Raw genomic sequence first — 22,407 nt, forward strand, 5'->3', positions numbered from 1 at the left:
GGAAGAAGCAATGCTGGCTGCATGGGGACAGGAGGGAGCTGGTCAGACATGTAACCTCATCCTGAGGGCTGCTGGTCAGAACTAGAGGCATGCAGAGTCCTGAGTGATGTTTGTGGGCTTTAGGAGCTCTTTTGGCACGTCACAAGGCATTCTGTGCTGCCCCTGCTCTAAACCTTGCTGCCATGACATGTCGTTGCCTACAGCCGCTCACCCATGGCAGCACATGACATGTAAATGACAAACTGGAGACTGTGCAGGAAACGACTACCAGCACGAGTCAAGAGGTGGGAAATCTGCCAGAGTACAAGAGTGAAGGAGCTCAAGCTGCTTGGCATGTCTGGGGAGTGAACTGGTGGCAGCCTTTGCCCCTGTGCTGGTGCTCACTGCCATCTCTGCTCTCTGGCAAGTGCTGAAGAGCATCAACACTAGTCAGGGCTGATCTGTGCAGAGCACAAATGCTTAGATTGGCCTTATTTCCTTTTTCTTGGACACCCTGGAGATGCCCAGCATTGCAGGCAGTCCAGACAGTGACCTTTCCACCTCTAATGGGAGTAGTCAGTCCATGTCTTACTCCCAGGGAGCTCAGGGTCAGGTTTGTTGGGATGCTTAGAGGCCTGTAGCATATGGAAAGCTCTTCTCTGTGCCTCTTTCCTGCTGGCCCCAGAACCTCCTGCTGATGGGGAGGGCTGGCCAGGATGGGTCTGGTGTGCACATCCTCGCTAGCAGCACAAAGGAGCTGCCAACAAATGGGTCTGTCTGGATAGATTAGATCTAGCTTGGGACTGTGCAAAATTGTCTCCGCTCATAGGTTTTCCATCCACTGGAGGCCTCCTGCTGGAGATGGAGTTTGCCCTTCTCCTCCTGGCTGAAATAAGGTAAGTAGAGCCCTGCCTCGGGTTTCAGTCTGCCTGGGGAGATAATCTGTGCCCCTCCAGCTGTGCTGAGCCTGCTGATGGGTATGATGTGAAGCTGTCTTTCTCTGCCCAAGGAGGCCAAGGCCATAAGTCACCTATTTGATGGACTCGGCCTTCTGGTCACCACTTTGAAAGGGAAAAGTTAAACTCCAGCCCTTGCCAGCCACCCTTGTCCCTCCACTTTGCTGTCCTTCGCCTGGACTAGGTCCCCAGCCACTCACCCCAGCCTTCCACCCACATTCCCCTGGTCTGGCATCACCAAGACCTTCTTCACAAAGCTCATGCTGCAGAGGTGGCGCCTCTCAACATGTGTCTGCCCATGCTCTGCTCTCTGTAGAGACGTGTAGAGGCACATCTGGACAGCCTACAGCTGCAGGTAAATAGTTCCCATTCTGGCCTTCTGCAGGAGTCACAAGGAGGGCTCTGTGCTGGGTAGAAGATGGGTGGGATGACTGGTAAAATAACCTTGGCAATTACAAGTGAGGGGGTTGTTCCCTTTATCCAACTTGTGTTCTTTTCATTTTTTCCAGCTCAGAGGGTCCAGTGAGACATTGCTTAGAGTGGAGCTGCCCCATCTGTTGATCCTTAATGCTGTGCTAGCATCACCTTGGTTTAGTACATTGCACTTCAGACCTGAAGTTGTATCTTTTGTCTCTGAGCATGTAAAGCTGTTATTATTGAGCTGTCTGGTAGACATGGGGCTTTCTCCAGCAGGATTATAGATGATGGTGAGTTTGGTGGCACTCAGGACAAGCCAGATGATCCCCATGGTGAGTGTGAACTCCTGTTTATCACCACTGCATTCCCCTTGCCCCATGACCGGTGTCTGTGAACAGTGAATGCCCTCCCCAGCTCGCTCCAGCCTCTACACAGACTCACCCAGATAATCCTTTGCTATCTGCCACATCTCAGTAGATCTATTTAAATACACACGAGTTCTTGTGTCCTTGTGTGTAACCAGGATATGCTCAAAGATTTCAAATCCCCCAGTGTAGGAATCTTATCAAAGTTTCTGTCAAAGTCTAAATAAATACACCCCTTTTACTCATCCATTTCTCTGTGGCTCTGAGGGTTTTTCTGTTTTAAAGGCAAGGCATTGCTGTTCCCCCCAATGAGCTGGTTCACATCATTGGTGGTACAGCAGGCCAAGAGCTGATGGGAATCCCTGGTAGGGGATTGGATTTGGGGTTCCAGGAGCTTTGCACAAGTGAGATTGGGTCTCCCTGCAGCTCTAGTGGAGGATGAGGACAGAGTGGACTTGCTTTGGGGCTTGACAGTGACTCATTTAATGGTGATGAAACTAAACCCTCAGGCTTGCCATGCGTCAAGACTCAGCCTGTGTCCCTCTGGGATGTGCCCAGCTGTTTGCCAAGTGTTGGCACTTAGCAGGGCCAGCAGAGCAGGTAGCACAGAGAGCAGAGTCCTGCTGATACTCTCTTTGCTGGGTGCCAGTACCTGTCCCCGCCTCCCTGGCCCCCTGCAAAGGGCTCTACCACTCCTGCATTCCTAATGCAAACATTGCAGGAAGATGATTCAGCACTTAGCAAAGAATCGCAGATGCTCCAGAGATTATTTTGAGGATTTGGAGCAGCTCTGGGAAGTTACGGGGTGCTCAGGTCCCTGCACTTCTCCATGTGTCAGCCACAGCCCACGCAGGGATGTGGGACACAGCCCTGGGACAGCCCCACACACTGCTGTTGCTGTGTTCCTGTCCCTGAGCCTGCCTGGCTCCTCTGCCCTTCCAGAACCCTGCAACACCAGCAGGGATCCCGCACTCCCCTTCCCCTCAGGGAGCAGGCAGCTCATCTTGCCACAGCGATCGAACACAATTTCCTTTTTCTGTGTCACAAGCTCATTCCTGGGGTTGTGCTCAGGCCAGGGGCTTGCAGAGAGAGGTCTCCTGTTGGGAACAATCCCTTCCTCTGGGCTGGACGGATTCTCCTGGCTGTATTTTGAGTGGGGACTAACTGGTGTTGGTTTAAATATGGAAACTGATGTCTGCTATGATGGGAAGCAAAAAGAATCCAAAAGCAGCTGGAATCAATGGCTGCAGGTGAGGGGAATGAATGGAGCCCTAAGCTGGTGATAGGCTTCAGCAGGAGTTGTAGGATCTTCTCATCCCTTGGGGACACTGGCTGGGCTCTGAGGGTTCAGACATTGGCATCTCCAGTGATCTCTGATCCTCAGAGCACCTCTGCTGGCTTGGCCCTGTGCCCCACTGAGCCCCAGCACTGATGGTAGTGCCTTGGATGAAACCACACTGCTGGAGCTCTGAGGATCCTGAACAAGCTGTTTAATTTGGGGCAGTGATGAGGGCTGGCGCAGTCTTCCTCCCTGCTCTGAGGGGAGCTATCTCCACCCTCTGGTCTTGTGTGTTTGGGGCAGGTCTCTGCTCATTGAGGGGTTGCTCTATTTAAGAAAATGCCCTTTTCTGGCCCTGCTCACTGTGCCATGTCACTCCCTGACTTCAGTGAGCTTTCCAGCTGAGTCTTCCTCCATGCTCTTTCCTGCATGTCCTGGACAGGCTGGATGAGGTTTCCCCTCACAACCCTGTGGAGTCATGGCCCGCATGATTCCCCCGTCTGCTGAGCCTCTTTGCCTCCTGCCTTGTCCTGGCATTGCTGATGGCCCTGTTGGCACTGAGAACGGGCACTCAGCGTGGCCATTCTGCCCTGGAGGCAGCAGGGAGGTGATGGGGGGTCCAGAGTTGCCCAGCTGCCTGTCCAAGGGATGGTCCAGTAGGGCATGCCCAGGTGGATCAGGGCACTGGATGGCTCCAGTGGGAAAGGGGGGAGCAGGAAGGTGCACACACAGGCCTTATCTCAGAGGAGGGGCAGGGGCAGACCCAGGCAGCTGTTGCTGGGCAGGATGATGGAAGAAGAGAATTATGACAAAAAACAGTATTAACAGGGTGTGCTTCCCCACCTCATTTTTTTTTTTTTTTTTTTTTTTTTTTTTTTTTTTTTTTTTTAATGCAAGCTCAGATAATGCAGAACACAGCCACAGAGATTTTGGCTCAGATTACCCAAAAAAACCCTTTTATCTGTGATGAAGCTTGAGACATCTCCAGCACAAAGAGCTGGGTTTTTTTAAAAGTTGTTAACACCTTAAAAGAGGGATTTAGGAGAGAACAACATTTGGTGTTGGTTATAATCTCACGGCATGAGTCTCTAATATCCCTTGTTCACACAAATAGATACACCCAGCTACCTCCAAAGCATCCTTCAAGAAAATCGATGAGGAAATGGGATTTGCCATCTTGGTCCAGCTCACTCAGGGTCCCCTCTTCAGAGGTGACTGGACTCATGCACTAAAGGTGAAAATCCTCTGCCACTCACATGAACACTTCTGCAGCAGCCTGAGAGGGAAAGAAATCCCTTTGGAGCACTGTATCCCCTCATATTTTAAATAAATATTTTGGCTATCACTGTTGGAGGGCCAAACACTGTTACACTGCTGCAAAGCCTTTGGTGTTGTCCAGGTTGGAATTAATTTAGGGATTGGTTGGCAGGACTTGCTCCAGGCCCCCCTTATCTAGGGGGACAGTTCCAGGAAGCTCCAACAGTTAAATCATTACCTCAAAAAGAGCAAAACAGAAGTGAAATCTGATGGGCACTGTTGATGTTGATGTCACCCATAGAAGGATGCCAGCTGTGTGTCCTGCTGTGCCTCTCTGCTGTTACACCCTGAGATGTGACCAGCACCACCAGCGTGCCATCTCTGAGGGCTTAGTGCAGTTGGGAGAAAAAGGAACAGCAATGATTTGAGCAAGGTGTTGTGGTGAAGTAGGTGATTTTCAGAACTTCTGTCCAACCTCCATTTACTCTGTGATTGCAAATTTTTGACATATCTCTTCAATTTTTCCCCTGAGTATTGAATCCATGGCCTTAACTGTTTTTCTCTAACTGGAACAGAGAACTATCATAGAAGCTTAAAATGTTTTGGATTGGACAGGACCTAAAAGCCCACCCAGTTCCACAGTGGCAGTTCCACCCCCTGCCATGGCAGGGACACCTTCCATTATCCCAGTTTGCTCCCATACCCATCCAACCCAGCCTTGGACACTGTCAGGGATCCAGGGGCAGCCACAGCTCCTCTGGGCACCCTGTGCCAGGGCCTGCCCACCCTCACAGGGAAGAAGTCCTTCCTAATTTCCATTCTAAATCTACCCTCATTCACCTTAAGGCCATTTCCTCTTGTCCTGTCACTACAATGCCCCTGAAAATGTCCCTCTCCGGTCTAAGCAAATAGTGAACTCAAGAGTGCTGCTTCCATTCTCAGCTAGAGAAGATATGAAGCAAACCCAAAAAACTTTTAAGTGTGGGCTTCAGTGCAATCCTCATGCCAAGACAGGTTGGAGCAGGACAGCTCAAGGTGGACAGTTTGTCTCACCAGGTTCTTGAGGAAGGAATATCTGACTCAAAGTTATGCCACTTATCCAGGGTGCGCGGTACCTCAGCCTGAGCCACAGGGAGGTTTCCTGCGGTTCAGGTGACCATTTGACAGCTCTGTCCCCACTGCAACAACCCTGTGAGAGCACTCTTATGACTGTTCCTCCTTTTATGATGAAATAAAGAGGCAGTTTCTCACCTATTCCACTTCCCACAGGTCCTACCAGCTCTGTCTTAATGTGATTTGGACCCAGCTGTGGAAGTATGAAGCGATAGGTCCCTCTGTCCCTCTGTCCCTCTGTCCCTCTGTCCCTCTTGTCCTGGTGATGGTTATCTGACCATGCAGGTTCCATGAGTATTCAGACATCCAGGTGGATAGCAGCCCTGTTGCAATGCTGGGGCCTCAGGCTTGTTATCACACCTGAGTAGTGCACCTGAGCAGTGCATCACTGTGAACATCCTAGCTGGGGCAGGCAGAAACACCAGCACTTCTCTCTGTGTTCAGCCTCTGTGCTGGCTATGGCTGTTTGCCATCCTGATGCTGTACTTCCAGAGGTTTCCTTTCTTTGAGGAAGCTGGCGTTACTCAGTAGTGCCTAATGCCTGTTCCTCTTCTCCCTGGCAGGGCCGTCCCTCCTCCCACCCGCACAGTTGCTGCAGCTCCAAGCCACATGCTCCATCTGTGCCAGAGACACAGTGGTTCTTGCTGCCTGCAGGCATGTCCCAGCATTCACAGAACTGTGCTAACTTTGCCCTTCTGCCTTCTGTTCACCACCTTCCAGATCTGCCCTTTCTGGTTCTCTCCACACTGTTGTCTCCAGGACTTTTCCAGCTCTAGGATGGTGTCTGGTCCTGGATGCAGGACATTCCCACTCTGGACTGTCCTCAGTGGGAGTGGCAAAACTCTCCTGGTGCCAAGGTGAGCAATCCAGTAGTGTTCACTTCAAAACCCCAGTGCTCATCCAAGCTGTAAATGCTCCAGCCACTGTTATTTCTACCAGGAACCACATCAGGGGTTAGCTCGAGTTTCTTTCTTTTAGCAATCACAGAATCTCAAAGAGATTTGGGTTGGAAAGACCTTGAAGCTTATCCCATTCTACCCCCTGTGTTCACCTTCCACTCTCCCATGTTGTTCTAAGCCCTGTCCAGCCTGGCCTTGGACACTTCCAGGGATGGGGCAGCCACAGCTGCTCTGGCAACCTGTGCCAGGGCATCACCAGCCTCCCAGGGAAGAATTTCTTCCTAATAATATAAATTTTCTGTGTCAGTTTAAAGCTATTCCCTTTTGTCCCATCACTACATGCCCTTGCAATAAGTCCATCATGCTGCTCAGAGCAGCCTGCTGACTCACTGCTGGTCACAAAACTGAGCTGTAAAACCCACCCACTTGTGTCCCACCGCTGCTGCGGTGCTGCTGCCTGCACTTCTCTGGGTAAATCCAGTCCACTTGCAAAATTTCCTCTCCAGCAGGGTGCACAGAGGCATGTGAATTTCTAATGACAGCTGAGATTTGTGAGTATTGACTTCATTATTCAGTGATTAAAATATTCCAGCTTCATTGCAACACAGGGGTGCATTAATGATTTATAGTATTGCATGTTGATTTGACACCTTAGCAACCTTTAAAAGTGGATTGTGCCATGGATTCTTCTGAAATCTGGAAATTAAATCTTAAAATTTAGCAGCTCATTGACTTGAAAGGCAGGGCAGTGGATTGGACACAGCAGAGGGGTATGGTGGCACCAACTGCCTGAGGGAATGGCACTGGCCGGGGGACCCCATCCATTTCCAAACATGACAGGGGGCTGGTGCCTGGCGTGGCTGTGCTGATTCTCTGTCATTCTTGAGGGACCTTTTTCAGAATTTTATGTCTTTTATAAAGTGATAGGGTCCTGGGAGCACACAGGCTTCCAGGAGTATTTCTGGGCCATGACACTTCTCTCCATGCCTCTGTCCCACCTTTCCATGGGACAGAGCTCTGTCACCATCTGTCCCAGCAGAACACCCCAGCCCTTCTTGCTCCTCTAGTGAAGAAGGCTGAGAATGAGACACAGCCACTTGTGTCTTTGCTGTCCCTGCAGGGAGTCCATCACTGAGTGTCCATGTCCATCTTCTGCCTTACCTGTTATTATCAGCAAATGCTTTGAGACCTGCTTGTACAGTCTCTTGTACACAGTGGGGGTCCCCATCGATCCCTTCATCTCTTACCACTGCTCTTAGCAGACTCCTGGGGCCATGTCTTTTCCTCTTGCCTATGTCCTGAGAAGAGCAGGAGGGACAATTTCAGAGGTACAGATGGGAGGAGGGATGTTTCATTTCAGACATCCCCGTTACAGAATTTCCCCCTTGAACTGATGCCTCAGCAGCCTCAGCCCCTGGGGATCTCCAGGCCCCTTTTGGGAGTTTCATCCTATCTCCTTTTATCTCCACTCCTTCCTATCCCAATTATCTGCTTGTTTAAGGTGCTGCAAACTTCACTTGATAAGTTTACCTAATTGCTTCACTTAAGTTAATTACTTCTTGGCTGAACAAGAAAGCAACATAATTGATGTCAAAGCATATTTGTCACTTTCATTAATGTCCCTGTCCATGGGAGTGGGAGAACTTGGGCCTCTACCACCACAGCACCCTTCCTTGACAGGGCAGCACCCTGCTCCTGAAGGCTGGAGGAGAGTGGAGGTGGGTGCTGCACCTCAGGCAGCCCTGCCTACCTGTGTGCCCCCACGGGCAGGTTACAGTGTGCTGGTGATGCTGCCTCCTGCCCCTGGTTCTTGCCAGACCCTGGGAACAGGCGCAGTTTTGAGGCGCTCTCGGTAAATCCCATTATCCAGCACTGCCTGTCTGATGCATAGGCAGGGCAGGTGAGGGCAGGGAGGCTGCCCAGAGCTCAGGTCATGAGCCCCATTCCAGGCAGCAAACACCTCTGGCATTAACCTGTTGTGGGTAAAGGGATGATCCTCATGGATCAGCCTGCCTGACATGGGGAGCAGCATCATGGGGACACCCTTGGCCAGATCCAGAGCAGACCCTGCACAAGGCTAAATCCAGTCTCTACTCTGCATGCAGGCTGGATTTGGGCCAGGATACTGTCTCAAGTGACTTCCCTGAGTCCTAGCTGTTCACTGGGAGTTAGCAGAGCTGGCAGGATGCTGAGCTGAGGTCTTTGTGCTAAATGAGGCTGGCAGTGATTGTCAGGGAGTTTGCGTCTACTTCTTTCTTCTGGAGGGTTCTTATTTTTGTTCCCTTTGCATGTGAAAGGATTTGAGGCAGTAGGTTAGCTCATAAAAAGGTTTCCCTGGGAGCAGCTGCCTGCTGGACTTGAGGTGAATGCCCTGGAGAAAACGCCTCCCACTCCAGTGAAATCTTCCTCCCGTGACCTGCACTGGGAGGTGAACTTTTGTGCGAAAGAAAGATAATCCCCTTCGCTCACCGGGACTGAAGGCGCTGTGATAAAAGCTTTATTCAAGATCAAAGACATATGCTTTTTTTTTTTTTTTTTTTTTTTTTTCAAACTACTACCTCAAACAAAAAGTTTGGTTTATGCTGGATTGAAGCTCAGAGTGGTGACAGCTCCACAGCTCATCTTCCTGGCTGGTCAGTGCCAGTGGGGATGGGGACAGTGTGGGGATGGAGGGCACCGGGACCATTATCCCAGCACAAAGAGGGTTTAGGGGCTCAGCTCCATTTCCCAGTGCACAAAACCACTCAGGGTTCAGGTTCCCTTTTAGTCAGAGGGATTATCAGGCAGCTGGAGCAGTCGGGGGTGGCGGGGGGGAAGCCTGGGTAGTGGTTTGTGTTTGATCTTGCTCAGCAGTTTCATCTGTGCGAGTGTCCGGCGGGAGCTGTGCTTGGGGGTCCAGGAAACCTTCTGTGCTGGAGGTGACATAAAGGGCTGGGGCTGCTCCCAGGGTGAGCTGAGTAATGGGGGGTGTTGTGCTGGTTTGCACTTCAGAAGTCAGACCATGGGCTTCCAAAACTCTGGGCTCAGATACAAATTGCAGGGTTGTTTCTTCATTATCAGAGGCCCAGTGCTGGGACCTTTTATGAGGCTTTCTGCCCAGCTGCAGATATTTCCCTGCAGCCAGCCAGGCTGGTATCCAGTACAAGTCCACCCAAAGTGTCTCTTCTCAGGGTGCTCAATGTCTTGTATCAGTATCTGTGTTGTCAGGACTTTCTATTCTCTGGGATACCCTGCAACTGAGGATAACTTATGTGGTAGGGTGTATCACAGGATACCCAGCTGCAGGACTTCCAGTGTCATGGGACACGCCCAACACACATACTCCATGTCCCCAGACACCCTTTGGTGTAAGACACCCCATGCCCCATCCTGCAGAACAAAGAGCAGCTACAGCATGAGAAGCTTGATTACCAGGATCATGTATTTCAGTCAGTGAAATAAGTCCTACATAACCCCACTTTCACCCCAGCACTGATTTTCACATCACAGCCGTGCAAAATGGCAGAGGTTCTCTCTCTTCCACTGTTATATCCTCTCCATGTTTAGCCCTTTGTAAAATGAAGGATCACAGGCCGAATATGTGCTCAGGATAACTCCTCTGAAGCTAATGGACTTATTATGGTCCCTCATTTCAGACCTAAGCTCAGCAAACCTGGTCTCAGGGGGAAAAAATCTTTCCAGGGATGAAATTCATTCTGTTGTGTGCAACACGTTTTGCATGGAGATAAAGTTCCCTCTGTGTGGCTTCTGCAGGGCCTGGTCCCCTTGCTGTCCCCAGGCACGGCTGGGCATGCAGCCCACAGCCCAGATCCAGCTCTGCTGCAGTGAAGCAAAGCCTGTATCCCAACTGTGCTGAGCCAGGGACATCAGATGATGGCTTCCAGCTTGTTCTGGTGAAAATCTAGCAATCCACAGGTCAGGGCATTGGAAAAGACCTATTTGCCTTATGCTGTTAGTATTTAGAGAATTTGCTCTCCGGCATCCTCCAGCTGGCTTAGGCACAACTGTCTCACCAGATCAGCATTAGGCTGGGAGAAGATCCTCCCTGACAGGACCAAGGAGCCAGGAAGGGTGGACCAGCAGCTGTATTGCTGATAGGATGCCACCACCTGCAGCTTGAAACCTCCCTACCTTATGCTCCTCCTGCACAACCTTCCCCTGCACCCATATACAGATGCCAGCTTGGATGTGTGAACATGGCTACTGAGATTGAAATGAGAAAGCAGGAAGCCCAGGGGCTGACTGAGTTTGGGATCTCACAGCCCAAGCAGAGAGAAGGGGTTAACTCACACAGATTTGGGAAAGAGGGATGTTTTCCCCGAGGAGCTTATTGCAACTGTGGCCATATCATAGGCTGTTGCAAACAAATATGTTTTGAGAGGCTGAGATAGAGATTGCTCCTGATTCCTGCTGGGAATCCTCAGAACAGAGTGTAAAATCAGTGCAACATCCTACGTGCCTCCAGAGACAGGAGTGACATGGACACCTGGTCCCACTGAAGGGTTGCAGGGCTCTACTTTGCAGTTTTGAGGTCTGTCTTTAATTAAAGAAGAGCAGCTGAGCTGGGATAGTTCCCAAGTCTTGGGGAGGACTTCCCTTCCCTGGAAAGAAAATGCAGGAAGCTTTTGATGTGGGGAAGGGCTTTCACTGAGGCCTTGGCCAACACCAAATTCTTCTGCTGTGCCTGTGGGGTGGAGCAACGCCACACTCCATTCTTGTGGCTGCCAAGGGTGAGGACACGAGCCTCACAGAGCTCTCTGACAGAAGTCAAGGAACAGGTGGATAAAGGACAGGGGCACAACCCAGACCTTCTCATAGGAAAGCTGTCCTTTTCTTTACAGTCAAAGCTGCACTGTCAAAGGGGTCGTTCTGGACATGGGGGACTGGCAGCACAGTGGCTGATGGAAGTGCGCTCTCACTGGGTAATCCAAGAACTCTAATGATCTGCCTTTGATCTCCTATTCAGCAGGGAGATTTATTACAGCTTTCATTTCAAGTCAGAACTGATGAATTTCAGTGGACCTGTCAAGTGGCTACAATCTGGAGGCATTTATCTTTCAGGAGGAAGAAACCATCTCCTCTCTGTCTCTTAAAATGATGGGGGGGAGACACGGTGCCCAGCCAGCGAGCCTCAAATGATGTCTGCAGCGTGACAGCAGTTTGCCTTGCTCAGGGCAGGCTCTCTGCTCCAGCTGTGGACCAGCAGCTGCTTCATGGGTTTTTCTGCTCTGACACAAAGTTAATCTGCTGATTACATGTTGCTCTCCCTCTCCCCTGCTTCTGCAGACAGCCCAAAGGGACTGAGATCCAGCATCACAGGCTCCCAGGGCCATTCCCCTGCAGCTGAGGATCCTCTGGATCTGAAAGATGCCTCTGCTTCTCCAGTAGAATGTGACCTGGAAACCTGGTGTCCAAAACTGTCTTTTATGTTTTAAATTGTGCAAAGGACCTCAGTTGCATTTAAACTATTTTCTGCAGTTTAATCAGAATCTACACATTTTGCTTCTGGGTGCTCATAGGTCCTGGGGGGAGCCCATTCCAGACTTTTCTTGTAGGTGCAGTTTACCTGTCCCATCTAACTCCATTTTCTCTCAACACCCCCCTGCTGATGCAGGTCTGCAGCTGCAGACCCCTTAGAGGAGCTCCAGGATGGCATGTGCCATCCTGCAGCAGGGGAAAAGCTGGGGCTCTTTGCTGAGTAATGCCAAATTTATCATTCCTAAGGGCCACAGAAGGAGGCCCTCAGGAATTTAGCAGCAAAGGCTCATTTAGCAGCAAAGATCATATGCACTATTTGCAGCCTCTTCTCAAGCAGCTCCTGGGCAACTCTTGATGGTGTTGCTGCTGGTCTCTCTCCACACCATGTGGCTGCAATGGCAGGAGTGTGTTTGTGTTACACGTTGGCACTGGTTTGGGATTTGCACTGAGAGATGCAGTCCAACTACATCTGCAGCTATTTCTCCCAGTCTCCAGAACTGGTACCATTGCTTTGATTCGTCCTCTACTGCCTCCTGTCCCCATCCCTCCCTTTGGGGAAGAGGCTTTCCCCTGGTCAGAGGCTGTACCTTCTTGAAGCTCTGTCTCAGTGCAGCATGAGTGTCCCAGGAGCACCACACAGGTGAACTCAGCATCCATGTAGCTTCTCTCTCAGCCTACTCTTCCAACCATGGAACCGTAACCCAGGGGCACATGGCAGAGTTACAGCCTACCCGGAATGCTGGTGCTGCAGCACATCACTGTCAGAATGGCAAGAGGACACATTGAAACATGCAGACCTGTTGGTTATTACTGTGTGCCCACCTGCTTACAAGGACTTAGGCTACTCTGTTATCAGAGATCTGGGGAGAGTGGGACAGGAGACTGTCATTCAGTTAACCGGTGATGCTGCACACTCAAACCCCAGAACACAGACATCATTACCAGAACTCTGTTAAAACTAACCTTGTTTTTTTCAGTGAGCTGTGGATTTTGATAGGATTGTTTACTTGAGAGATGCAAGGCTAGGTGTGTGAAGGTAGTGTCATTCCACATGCTGTTTGCATTATGTAATTTCTTGCTTTGAGGCTGCTTAGCAAGGTCTAAATTCTTCAACACAAATGCTGATAGAGTGCATGATTGGTAAAACTTGCCATGGGGGATGAATACTCCCTTTTCAGGAATTTCGATTTAAAAGTCTGATTGGACTGAATTAATACCAATCATTTGCTAAGTTATAATGATGCTAGCTGTTACCATGAAAATTAGAAATTTGTATACCTGGAAAAATATTTGCAAGTCGATACACTAAGAGCCACATTTATCACTATGTGGCTAATGTTTTAGTTTGTGGACAGGAAGATTCATATTTGTAAGATATTGTGGCTCCTTAGAAAATTCAATAGATCCCTCCTTGGAAATATTTCAGGTGGATATGAATGTAACACAATGTTAAGCCACAGCAATTAATGCCACTCATAAATTAGGCATTCCTGTGCTCACTTGAAGGCAAACCCTGAGTGTTATCTGCAGAAGCTATTAGAGAATTAGATATAATTAGTTCATGACTCTCTACTGTAAAGGCAGGCAGAATTGTGCTGGCTTCACCTGTTCGCTTGCTTTTTACCTCACAGCTTTGATAAAGTAATTTTATTGTGAATCTTTTGCCATGAAGACACATGTGACAGCATTTTGGTTAGGTACAGCTATTTAGTGATTCAAACATAGTTATTCTTCCTTGCCACTTATAAATTAAAATTGGAGTTGATATTTAAACAGTTTAAATTGATGGACCACAAGTACAGTAAACAGTAGCTCATTCCTTTAGGATAATCTGAAACCATGACTTTGTAGCAGTTTAGTTCCACATGTGAGTCTTACACACTCACTGGCCTAACTGAGCTACATGTGCAAAACTCGTGGCAGTATTATATAGATCCTTGATGTTTTATTCCTAAATATTTATATCTCATTACCTTTAATAATCCAAAATCTATTGTACAGACAGTCTCGAAAAGCTGTCTTACCATCTTGGAACTGAACAGGTTTGAAGTACAATTTGGCAAGATATACACTGTTGTCATTTTTCTGAGTAAAGCTGCACCTGAATAAACCCTGGCAAACTTACACCAGAAAAGTCCTGACTGTGAGCAAGTATTTTCAATAATATTTGCACTTACCATGAGCTATTCTCAAAAATAAATAATATAAAATCATTTAATGCATTTAATGCATCATAAATGCATTTGCCACACCTTTATAATCTCTCCAGTAAACCCAGGTTGCTGCTATTTAAGTTACAAATCAGTTGGTTGCCTGCATATTGTTCATTGATACTTAACTGTTGTATGATAAATTTTCAACAGTTTTCTTGTAATGATGGAGTCAAACTTAGTTAAATTCTTTTGGTTTTGAAACTTTTAAAGGAACACTCTCAACTCTAACTTTAGTTTTGTTAAATTTAAGTGATGTTAATTTTCAGTTCTGTTATGTTTCAGTGATGTTGAGGTTCATTTCTGTTAAGTGTTGTGAAATTCAAGTGATGTTAAGTTTTAAGTTCTGTTAAATTTAAGTGATGTTAGGTTTACGTTCTGTTAATTTGAAGTTCTTTAAATTCATTTAAGTTCTGCCAAGTTTAGGTTCTGTTAAATTTAAGTTCTGTTAAGTTTAGTTTCTGTCAAGTTTAAGTGAAGTGTTTTTCAGTTTAAGTCCATTATTTTAAGCTCTGTTAAGTTTAAATTCTATTAAGATTAATTTCTGTTCAGTTTCAGTAGTGTTAACTTTAAATTTTGTTAGGGGTACTTTTTGTTATGTTTGGATGACGTTAAGTTTAAGATCTGTTGAAATGTGTTCATTTAAATGACAAGATACAGTTATTTTGTTATAGAGACAAGATGGAACTGACTGAAACAATTATGATGAAGAATTTGGTAAGCAACTGTTTAAGAATATAAGATACTAGGTTGTGTAAAAATATGTGAGGATGCAGTTTATTAGATCCTTAATTTCAAAGAAAATTCTATGGGTTTAAACATTCTACATTGATCAATTAACGTAATTATTCATAACAATCTTTGCTGTTTTATTTTCCATAGGTAACACAGAGGAATGAGTAACAATTCCAAATTATGGCTGCTATTAATTGTAAGCTGTTTAGAACTTTGTTTCTTGCTTTTATTTTGCTTTATTTTCATATATGCATAGATGTGTGGAAAAACACTCTCAACTTCTTAGGATGGTTACTGTTGATGTATTAATGATTCTGAATATGTTGTGGATGTCACAGTGTGAATCCACTGACTTTTCATAATGGGCATTATCCATAGGATATTATTTGAGGTTGACACATGCATTGCTTTGGTTGTTTGGAGTATGTTTGTGGTACCATTGACTGCTTAGCTAAGCATGAATGACAATGCTAGCTGCTTTACAAACTTTCCCGTACCGTTGGTAGCTATCTGAAGGACATGTATAATTTTAAGGAACTTTCCCAACTGCTATTACTAAAGGCTTGTTCATAGGATATGTTAGGGAAAGCCTTCCACTTAAGGCCTTCACCCTGGCCAAGCCCCAGCCCTAGCTGGGGTGGAAGTATGCCAACAGACCCAGGTGTTTTCTGCATTAAAACTGTACTCAGGTCACTTTGACTTGCCAATTTGGGCTTATAAAAGCTGGACCCCCTTTTGAGGTAAACCTAGAAACTTTTCCCAGGAATGGTTCTCTGGGTCCTCATTGTGAATCAGGGTTTGCCAGCTATTGCAGACTCTCGGTGATGGTACAATATTTAGGCAATTGATGATGCATCATTCTAAATAACAATGCTTTTTCTTGTGTGCTAATTATTACATGTATTACCTTGCTTATTTTTGCTTGGTGTGAGTTTATTGCTTTGCCACATTGCTTTACTTTTATGTTGCCTTCGTGTTCATAGTGAGAGACGTGCATGTTGAAAAAACAAAGAAGGGGGAATACGGCTCCTCAAGAACATTTAGATAATGCAATACTTACACAAGAATTTTTGAAAGCAGATCATCAATTTTGATCCCCGACAGAGCGATACTGCTCTGAAGATTTGCCGATACAGAACCTGTGGAGGCCAGAAATCTGGCCAAGCAAAAGCCTGTTGCCCTCCCCTGGGGGACTGACCCCTAAGCCCCAACCCCTTTGGTATGGTGAGCAAAAAGAGCATCCCCCGCACTCCTTGGTTTTTTATGCTGATTCCTTGTATCCCATTGGCCCTTCCCTCTTGCTCCACCCCTGTGCCCTCATCCCATTCGTCCTGGTGTTCTGTCCCACCCCTCAATATCCCTATATAAACCCTTGCTTTCCATGCCTGAGTGGCTCTTTTGTTCTTGGATCCCTTTGAGGAGGAAGCTCAATAAAGGGTCTCCTTGGAACACCACACCATGACCCTGTCTCTCCTTCTGCACTGCCTGGATCATAGAAGAGCTGAAATCACCTGGTGTGAGCACAGACGTGCCTGTGCCCCCAAGGTGTCTTTTTCAAGACACTTCTTTGCGAAGGTTGTGACACTCTGAACAATGCTGGCTATGACAGAACCAGTTTCTAGAAGTTTTACATAAGGATCCACAACTGGATGTGCAATGGCAAGGCCGAGCTGATTTACTAACCTAGGGGAAGACGTAGGCGTGTGTTTTTATTGCCAACAGGTCTAAAGTGGTTACCTGCTTGTCTGGACAAACAGTGATTGCCTCCAAGGAGATGAGGCCCAGTGAGAGGAGAAATGACCTAATCACAGCCCAGCCCTGGTGCCAATGCAGGAGCAGGGGTAGGACTGCCAGGACATGGCCTTGTCTGGAAGCTCACGAAGGCAGCCTGCTTGTGTCGCACTGCACCCACTGTATTGTGTTCCTGCTGACCTTCTTCAGTTATTCCCTGTTCCATGCTTCTAGAAGGACATTCAGTAATGTCAAAGACAGCATTTCTATCTAATGGACTTCCTCCTACCTAAACAGCACGGCCTCTGAGCTCCAGCCATATGAACTTTGGAAGAGGACCCATTTCTTTCCACTTCCTGGGGACATTGGACACCATCTTTTTGTTTTCCTCTGCTGTGAGTGTCTTTGTCAGTGGCATGGTTATATTTGATGGGTTTTTATTGATTGTGATCTGTGTTCCTTGTATCTTATCCTGTGTCCAGCAGATGACCAGTAATAGTCTTAATAAGATTATTACAGGTGCAGACTGTTTTGGCATTAGGGTACATGAACCCTTCGCACAAAAAACAAAGGGGGAGATGTTGATATTGGCAAAACTTTACAAAATAAGGGCCTTGTTACCCTTCGAAAAATATGGCTCAGGCCTATTACTTTGACTAAGTAGAAAAGGACTATGGGAAAGTGAATCAGATGAATTAGAGGTAGAAAAATAAGTTGTATAACTACTACATGTTCACATTGTGGTTTATGGTGATTGGTTGAATTACATTTGTTGTGGTTAAATGGAATGTAACTAATAAAGGCCTAACTGCTTGAAAAGTCCTGGTTTTGCAATAAAGAGTTCTCACTTGCACCTGCCTGGGGAGTCTGCATCACTCTGCTTCGTAACTATGGATCTGTTAAACTCGTGAACAGGCAAGTCCTGGGTCACAGGGCACAGCCAGGGAACACTTTTAGAAGTTAAGGAACAAGTCTTCAAAGTCCTTGTTGTGTTACCTTTACTGTCCCTTTTCCTGGCCACAGATACATGAGAACCTTTCTTCTCCAGAAAAAGCCCTGGGAAAGGAAGAAGTTGAGAATCAAGGAGCAAACCCAGCCAGTGCCCAGGAATGCAGGTGCATTGCTGGACTCTGAGTTTTTTATAAGTTCTTCCCAAGCCCTACTGCCCATAATCAGATTATGAAGCCTTTGACTCAAATTAATGCAAACAAACAGATCATGCAGAGAGCCCTAAAAATAAAGTATCATAATAAAAACCCTAAATTGAGAGCATCTTTTGTAAACAGAGCACTGTAAACACAGTGATTTGTCTCTCTGCAATGATATTTGGTGAGGTATGAAGGAGGCCCAAGAGATGGCAGGAAAACACAGCTGTTCTCTCCTTGCAGGAGGTGAGGAAGGAGAGGAGGGATGGGAATGCAGCACAGCTCCGATGGCTCCAGGGTCAGCACAGGCTCCACTGCGCCCCCGGAATGGGAAGAGGGATCCTCCAGGATGGGTCAGATTGGAGGATCTACAGTGGGTCACTGGTGCCCCCTCCCTGCTTCAGCAGGGCCATCCCAGAGCTCAGGGCGTAGGATTGTGTTCACACAGCTCTGGAATTCCCCAGGGAGGAGACTCCACAGCCTCTCCGGGCTCTACTCAGGGCTGGGCACTGCACAGAGAAGAAGTTGTGCCTCCTGTGCAGGGGGAACTGCTGGGCTCAGGCCCTGCCCGTGGCTCTGGTGCCACTGCTGGGCCTGGAGCAGAGCCTGGGCCCTGCTCTGCCCCTCCCTGCACACAGGAACACCCAGGGCTGAGGGCCCCTCTCAGCTGCGGCTCCTCTCCAGCCTGAGCAGCCCCAGCTCCCTCAGCCTTTCCTGGGCACCCAGGTGCTCCAGGCCCTGTTCATCCTCACAGCCTGAGCTGGCCCTGCTCCAGGAGCTGCTGTCCCTGCTGTGCTGAGGAGCCAGAGCTGGACACAGCACTCCAGAGGTACCTCCCAGGGCTGGGCAGAGTGGCAGGATCACTGGCTGGCCTGCTGGGAATGCTCTTCCTGATGGTCCCAGGATCCCATTGGCTCTCTGTACCCAGGTTGGTCTGCTGGGCAGAGACACCTTGTTCTACCTGGGTCCTTCTCCACAGAGCTGCTCCAGCAAGTCCCCCCAGCCTGGGGTGGTTGTTTCTCCCCAGGTGCAGGACCTGTATTTCCCTGTTCTCTACTTCCAGACAGCTCTTCTCTGCCCATCAACATATTAAGGTCCTTAGTTCCCCATGTTTTCCTTCCATTTTGCTCTGGCTCATTCCTCTCTCCACAATCCGATGCAGAGTGTTTAAACCAACACTGGGCCCTGATTCCCAGCTCTCTGGAGTCAGCACCTCTTCCTGGTGCCAAAGAATTGTTTGCATTGTTTGCAGATTTGGATGAATGTCTGAGTGACTTCTATGTGGAAAAAGGGATTTTGGTGATTACTGAATTCCCAGGCAGGGAATCTTCCGGAGATAAGAGGATGAAATGGTGCCAAACATCCTGGGAAGGCTTGTTCTGCACAGGGAACACAAAAGTTCAACATTTCTAAGGAATATGAACAGCATTTCCATGGAAGGAGATGAGGTGGAGCAACTGGAAGTTTCTCTCTGGAAAAGGATGGAAGAGGGTGACAGCTGGAAGACAATGTCAGTCCAGGGAGTCTCCTGCATTTCCCGCTGCTCATCCCCAGTTACAAATTGCCATTTAGAGCAGAGGGAACCATCCATTTCCAGCACTCCTGAGTGGACTTTCAAATCCAGGACTTTGACAACTGAACCTTCAAAAGTTGGGATTGGGTCAATTCATTGAGAGCTTCTTCCTGAGCAGAATTCCTGCTATAAAAAATGTTCACTTTTCCTGGTCTGTTATCACTATTCCTGCTCTTGAACTTCCCTGGAAAAGCAGTTTTCCACCTAGGAAGATGTCTTAGGTTAGAAGACATAGCTGAGGGTGTCTATTCTATCACCATCTGTTAGAAGTGGGGCAGTTCTCTGCTGTCCATGGGGCAGTTTTATCTTTATCTCTTCCACAGCCAATCCTCCCTGCAGGAGATCTCTGCTGTCCATGGCCACTGAGTGTCCCTGCAGGGCTGATCCAATCCCAGCATCCCACGGGGAGATGCTGCGCCCAGGGGAGGAGCCAAGCATTCCTACCTGGATCCAATCTGAGCTTTGGGACACCAGGGCAGCCTCTGCCCCCTGCATGGCCAGAGGAGCAGCTTTCTGCTGCCCTGCATGGCCAGAGGAGCAGCTTTCTGCTGCCCTGCATGGCCAGAGGGAGCCCAGGCCCATCTGCAGCAGCCCTGGAGCTGCAGAGGAAAACTCCCCCCTTGTGCAGGATCCCTGCTGCAGCAGAGCCACAGCTGGCACTGCAGGAGGGCTGAGCCCCCATGGCATGGGGCTGTGCCACCATCCTGACACACAGGGGGTCAGCTCCTCTTCTGACTCTGTCAGTGTTGTTTTATATTATTGCATTTTTAATTTTATTTTTATTTTCTTCCCTAATAAAGAGCTGTTATTCCTACTCCCATATCTTTGCCTGAAAGCCCCTTAATTTCAAAATTATAATAATCTGGATGGAGGGGGTTTACATTTTGAACTTCAGGGGAGGCTCCTACCTTCCTTAGCAGGCACCTGTCTTTTCAAACCAAGACAGATTGGCTTTACAAGTCCTACTAAATAGTAATAAATAAAATTAGTAATAAACTTATTACTAATCTCGAATAATATCAAAATAAGAAACTTTTCAAACAATGACAAGGATGAAGTTTAAAATTACTTACATTTTTCCTCCTGAAACTCATGTATTGATTTTTAAAATCAAATTGGGCTTGGGAAATTTTTGGAAAGATTTTGAACCCTTTCTCCCAGTTCTTTGAGAAGGCTCCAAACTGTGAAGGAGGATGAGGAGCACTGAGTTTCCAGCTGGGTTCCCACAGGGAAGGGAGCTAAGGGGCTGCAGCTGCAGCCAGGGATGGCATTCTAGGGGGAAATAATGGAATTTATTCACTTCTCCAGCTCTTCTGGTGGTCCATGAAGATTCAAGGCAGGTTGGACAGTCATGAAGATGTTCAAGGAGGTGTCCAAGGTCAGGTTAGACAGGGCTTGAAGCAACCTAGGGTAGTGGAAGGGGGGGGGGGGGGTGGAAGAGGATGAGCTTTAAGGTCCCGTCCCACCCAAACCATCCCATGATTCCATAACTGAAGCATCCCAATTTCTCCCATCTTCAAGGGCAGCTCAGGAAAAAGGAGCAAATGATGCCCACGGAAACTTTGCAGCTGTGGACTGTGAGAAGGGACCAGCACAGACTGGCATGGGAGGCATGATCTGAGAATGGGTGATTCGGGAAAGGAAGGTTTGTGAAAAGAATTTCTGGTTTGGAATGATTTGGGAAGGGATGATCTTGGAAGGGAATGTTTGAGTAAGGAGGATTTGGGAAGGAATGATTTAGGAAAGAAATTATTTGAGTGGGGGTGATGGTTGGGATGATTTGGGAAAGGAAGGTTTGGGAAGGGATGATTTAGGTAGGGATGGTTTGGGAAGCTTTGGCAGGGGATGATTTAGGTGGGGAGGATCTTGAAAGAAATGTTTTGGGAAGGGAAGGTTTGGACCGGGAGGATTTGAAAAAGGGATGACTTGGGTGGAAATTACTTCAGAAAGGAATAATTTGGGAAGGGAAGTTTTGGGTGGGGAGGATTTGGGAAAGGAAGGTTAGGGAATGGAATGTTTGGAAAGGGATTATTTGGGTGGAGATCATATCAGTGGGGGAGGTTTGGGAAGGGATTTTTTGGGCAGGGAGGGTTTGAGAAAGGGATGACTTGGGTGGGAATGATTTTGGAAGGGATGAATGGGAAGGGATTTTTTCAGGGGGGAGGGTTTGGGAATGGAATGTTTGGAAAGGGATGATTTGGGTGAGGTGGTTTGGGACAGGGATGATTTGGGTGGGAATTATTTGGGAAGGGAAGTTTTGGGTGGGGAGAATTTGGGAAAGGAACATTTGGGAATGGAATGTTTCTGTAGGGAGGCTGTGGGAAGGGATGATTTGGGAAGAGAATATTTCAGAAAGGGATTATTTGGGTGGCAATGGTCAGGGAAGGGAAGTTTTTCATGGGGAGATTTGGGAATAAAAGGTTAGGGAATGGAATATTTGGAAAGAGAAGATTTGAGAAGAGATGATATGGGTGGGGAGGTTTGGGAAGGCAGTGTTTGGGAAAGGTATGATTTGGGTGGGAATGATTTGGGAGAGGTATGGTTTGGTAATGGAAGGTTTTGGTAGGAAGAGTGTGAGAAGGAAAGGGCTGATTTGGGCAGGTGTGGTTTGGGTGGGGATGCTTTGGGAATGGATGATTTGGGCAGATGTGGTTTGAGGGAATGTGGTTTGTGAAAGGAAGACCTGGGTGGGGAGGATTTGGGAAAGGCTTGTGAGAAGTTTTGGGTGGGGTGGGTTGGTGAATGGAAGTTTGGGGAATGGAATGTTTTGTTATGGAGGGTTTGGGAAAGGAATAATTTGGGTAGGAATTATTTGGAAAGTAATGATTTGGGAAGGGAAGTTTTGCGTGGAGCAGGATTTGGGAAAGGAAGGTTAGGGAATGGAATATTTGGAAAGGGATTATTTGGGTGGAGATCATATCAGTGGGGGAGGTTTGGGAAGGGATTTTTTGGGCAGGGAGGGTTTGAGAAAGGGATGACTTGGGTGGGAATGATTTTGGAAGGGAAGACTTAGAAAGGGATGTTTTCAGGGGGGAGGATTTGGGAATGGAAGGTTTGGGAATGGAATGTTTGGAAAGGGATGATTTGGGTGAGGTGGTTTGGGAAAAGGATGATTTGGGTGGGAATTATTTGGGAAGGGAAGTTTTGGGTGGGGAGGATTTGGGAAAGAAACATTTGGGAACGGAATGTTTCGGTAGGGAGGGTATGGGCAGGGAGGATTTGGGAATGGAAGGTTTGGGAAGGGATGATCTGAGTGGGGATCATATGGGT

The 22,407-nt window shown here is 47.7% G+C and overlaps 1 long non-coding RNA gene across 1 annotated transcript; it reads left to right on the top strand.

Moving 5' to 3' along the window:
* The first annotated feature begins 809 nt into the window (after positions 1 to 809).
* On the top strand, positions 810 to 15,857 carry LOC128949582 (uncharacterized). Its single transcript, XR_008484219.1, has 5 exons — positions 810 to 875; positions 1,445 to 1,684; positions 6,087 to 6,223; positions 14,836 to 14,884; positions 15,672 to 15,857. It is a non-coding gene; the product is annotated as an uncharacterized LOC128949582 (long non-coding RNA).
* Positions 15,858 to 22,407: the final 6,550 nt, after the last annotated feature.

The sequence above is a fragment of the Melozone crissalis genome, unplaced genomic scaffold, assembly GCF_028551555.1.
Source record: "Melozone crissalis strain CALT ecotype California unplaced genomic scaffold, PUWL_Pcris_2 ptg000251l_1, whole genome shotgun sequence".
NCBI classification, from domain to species: Eukaryota; Metazoa; Chordata; class Aves; order Passeriformes; family Passerellidae; genus Melozone; species Melozone crissalis.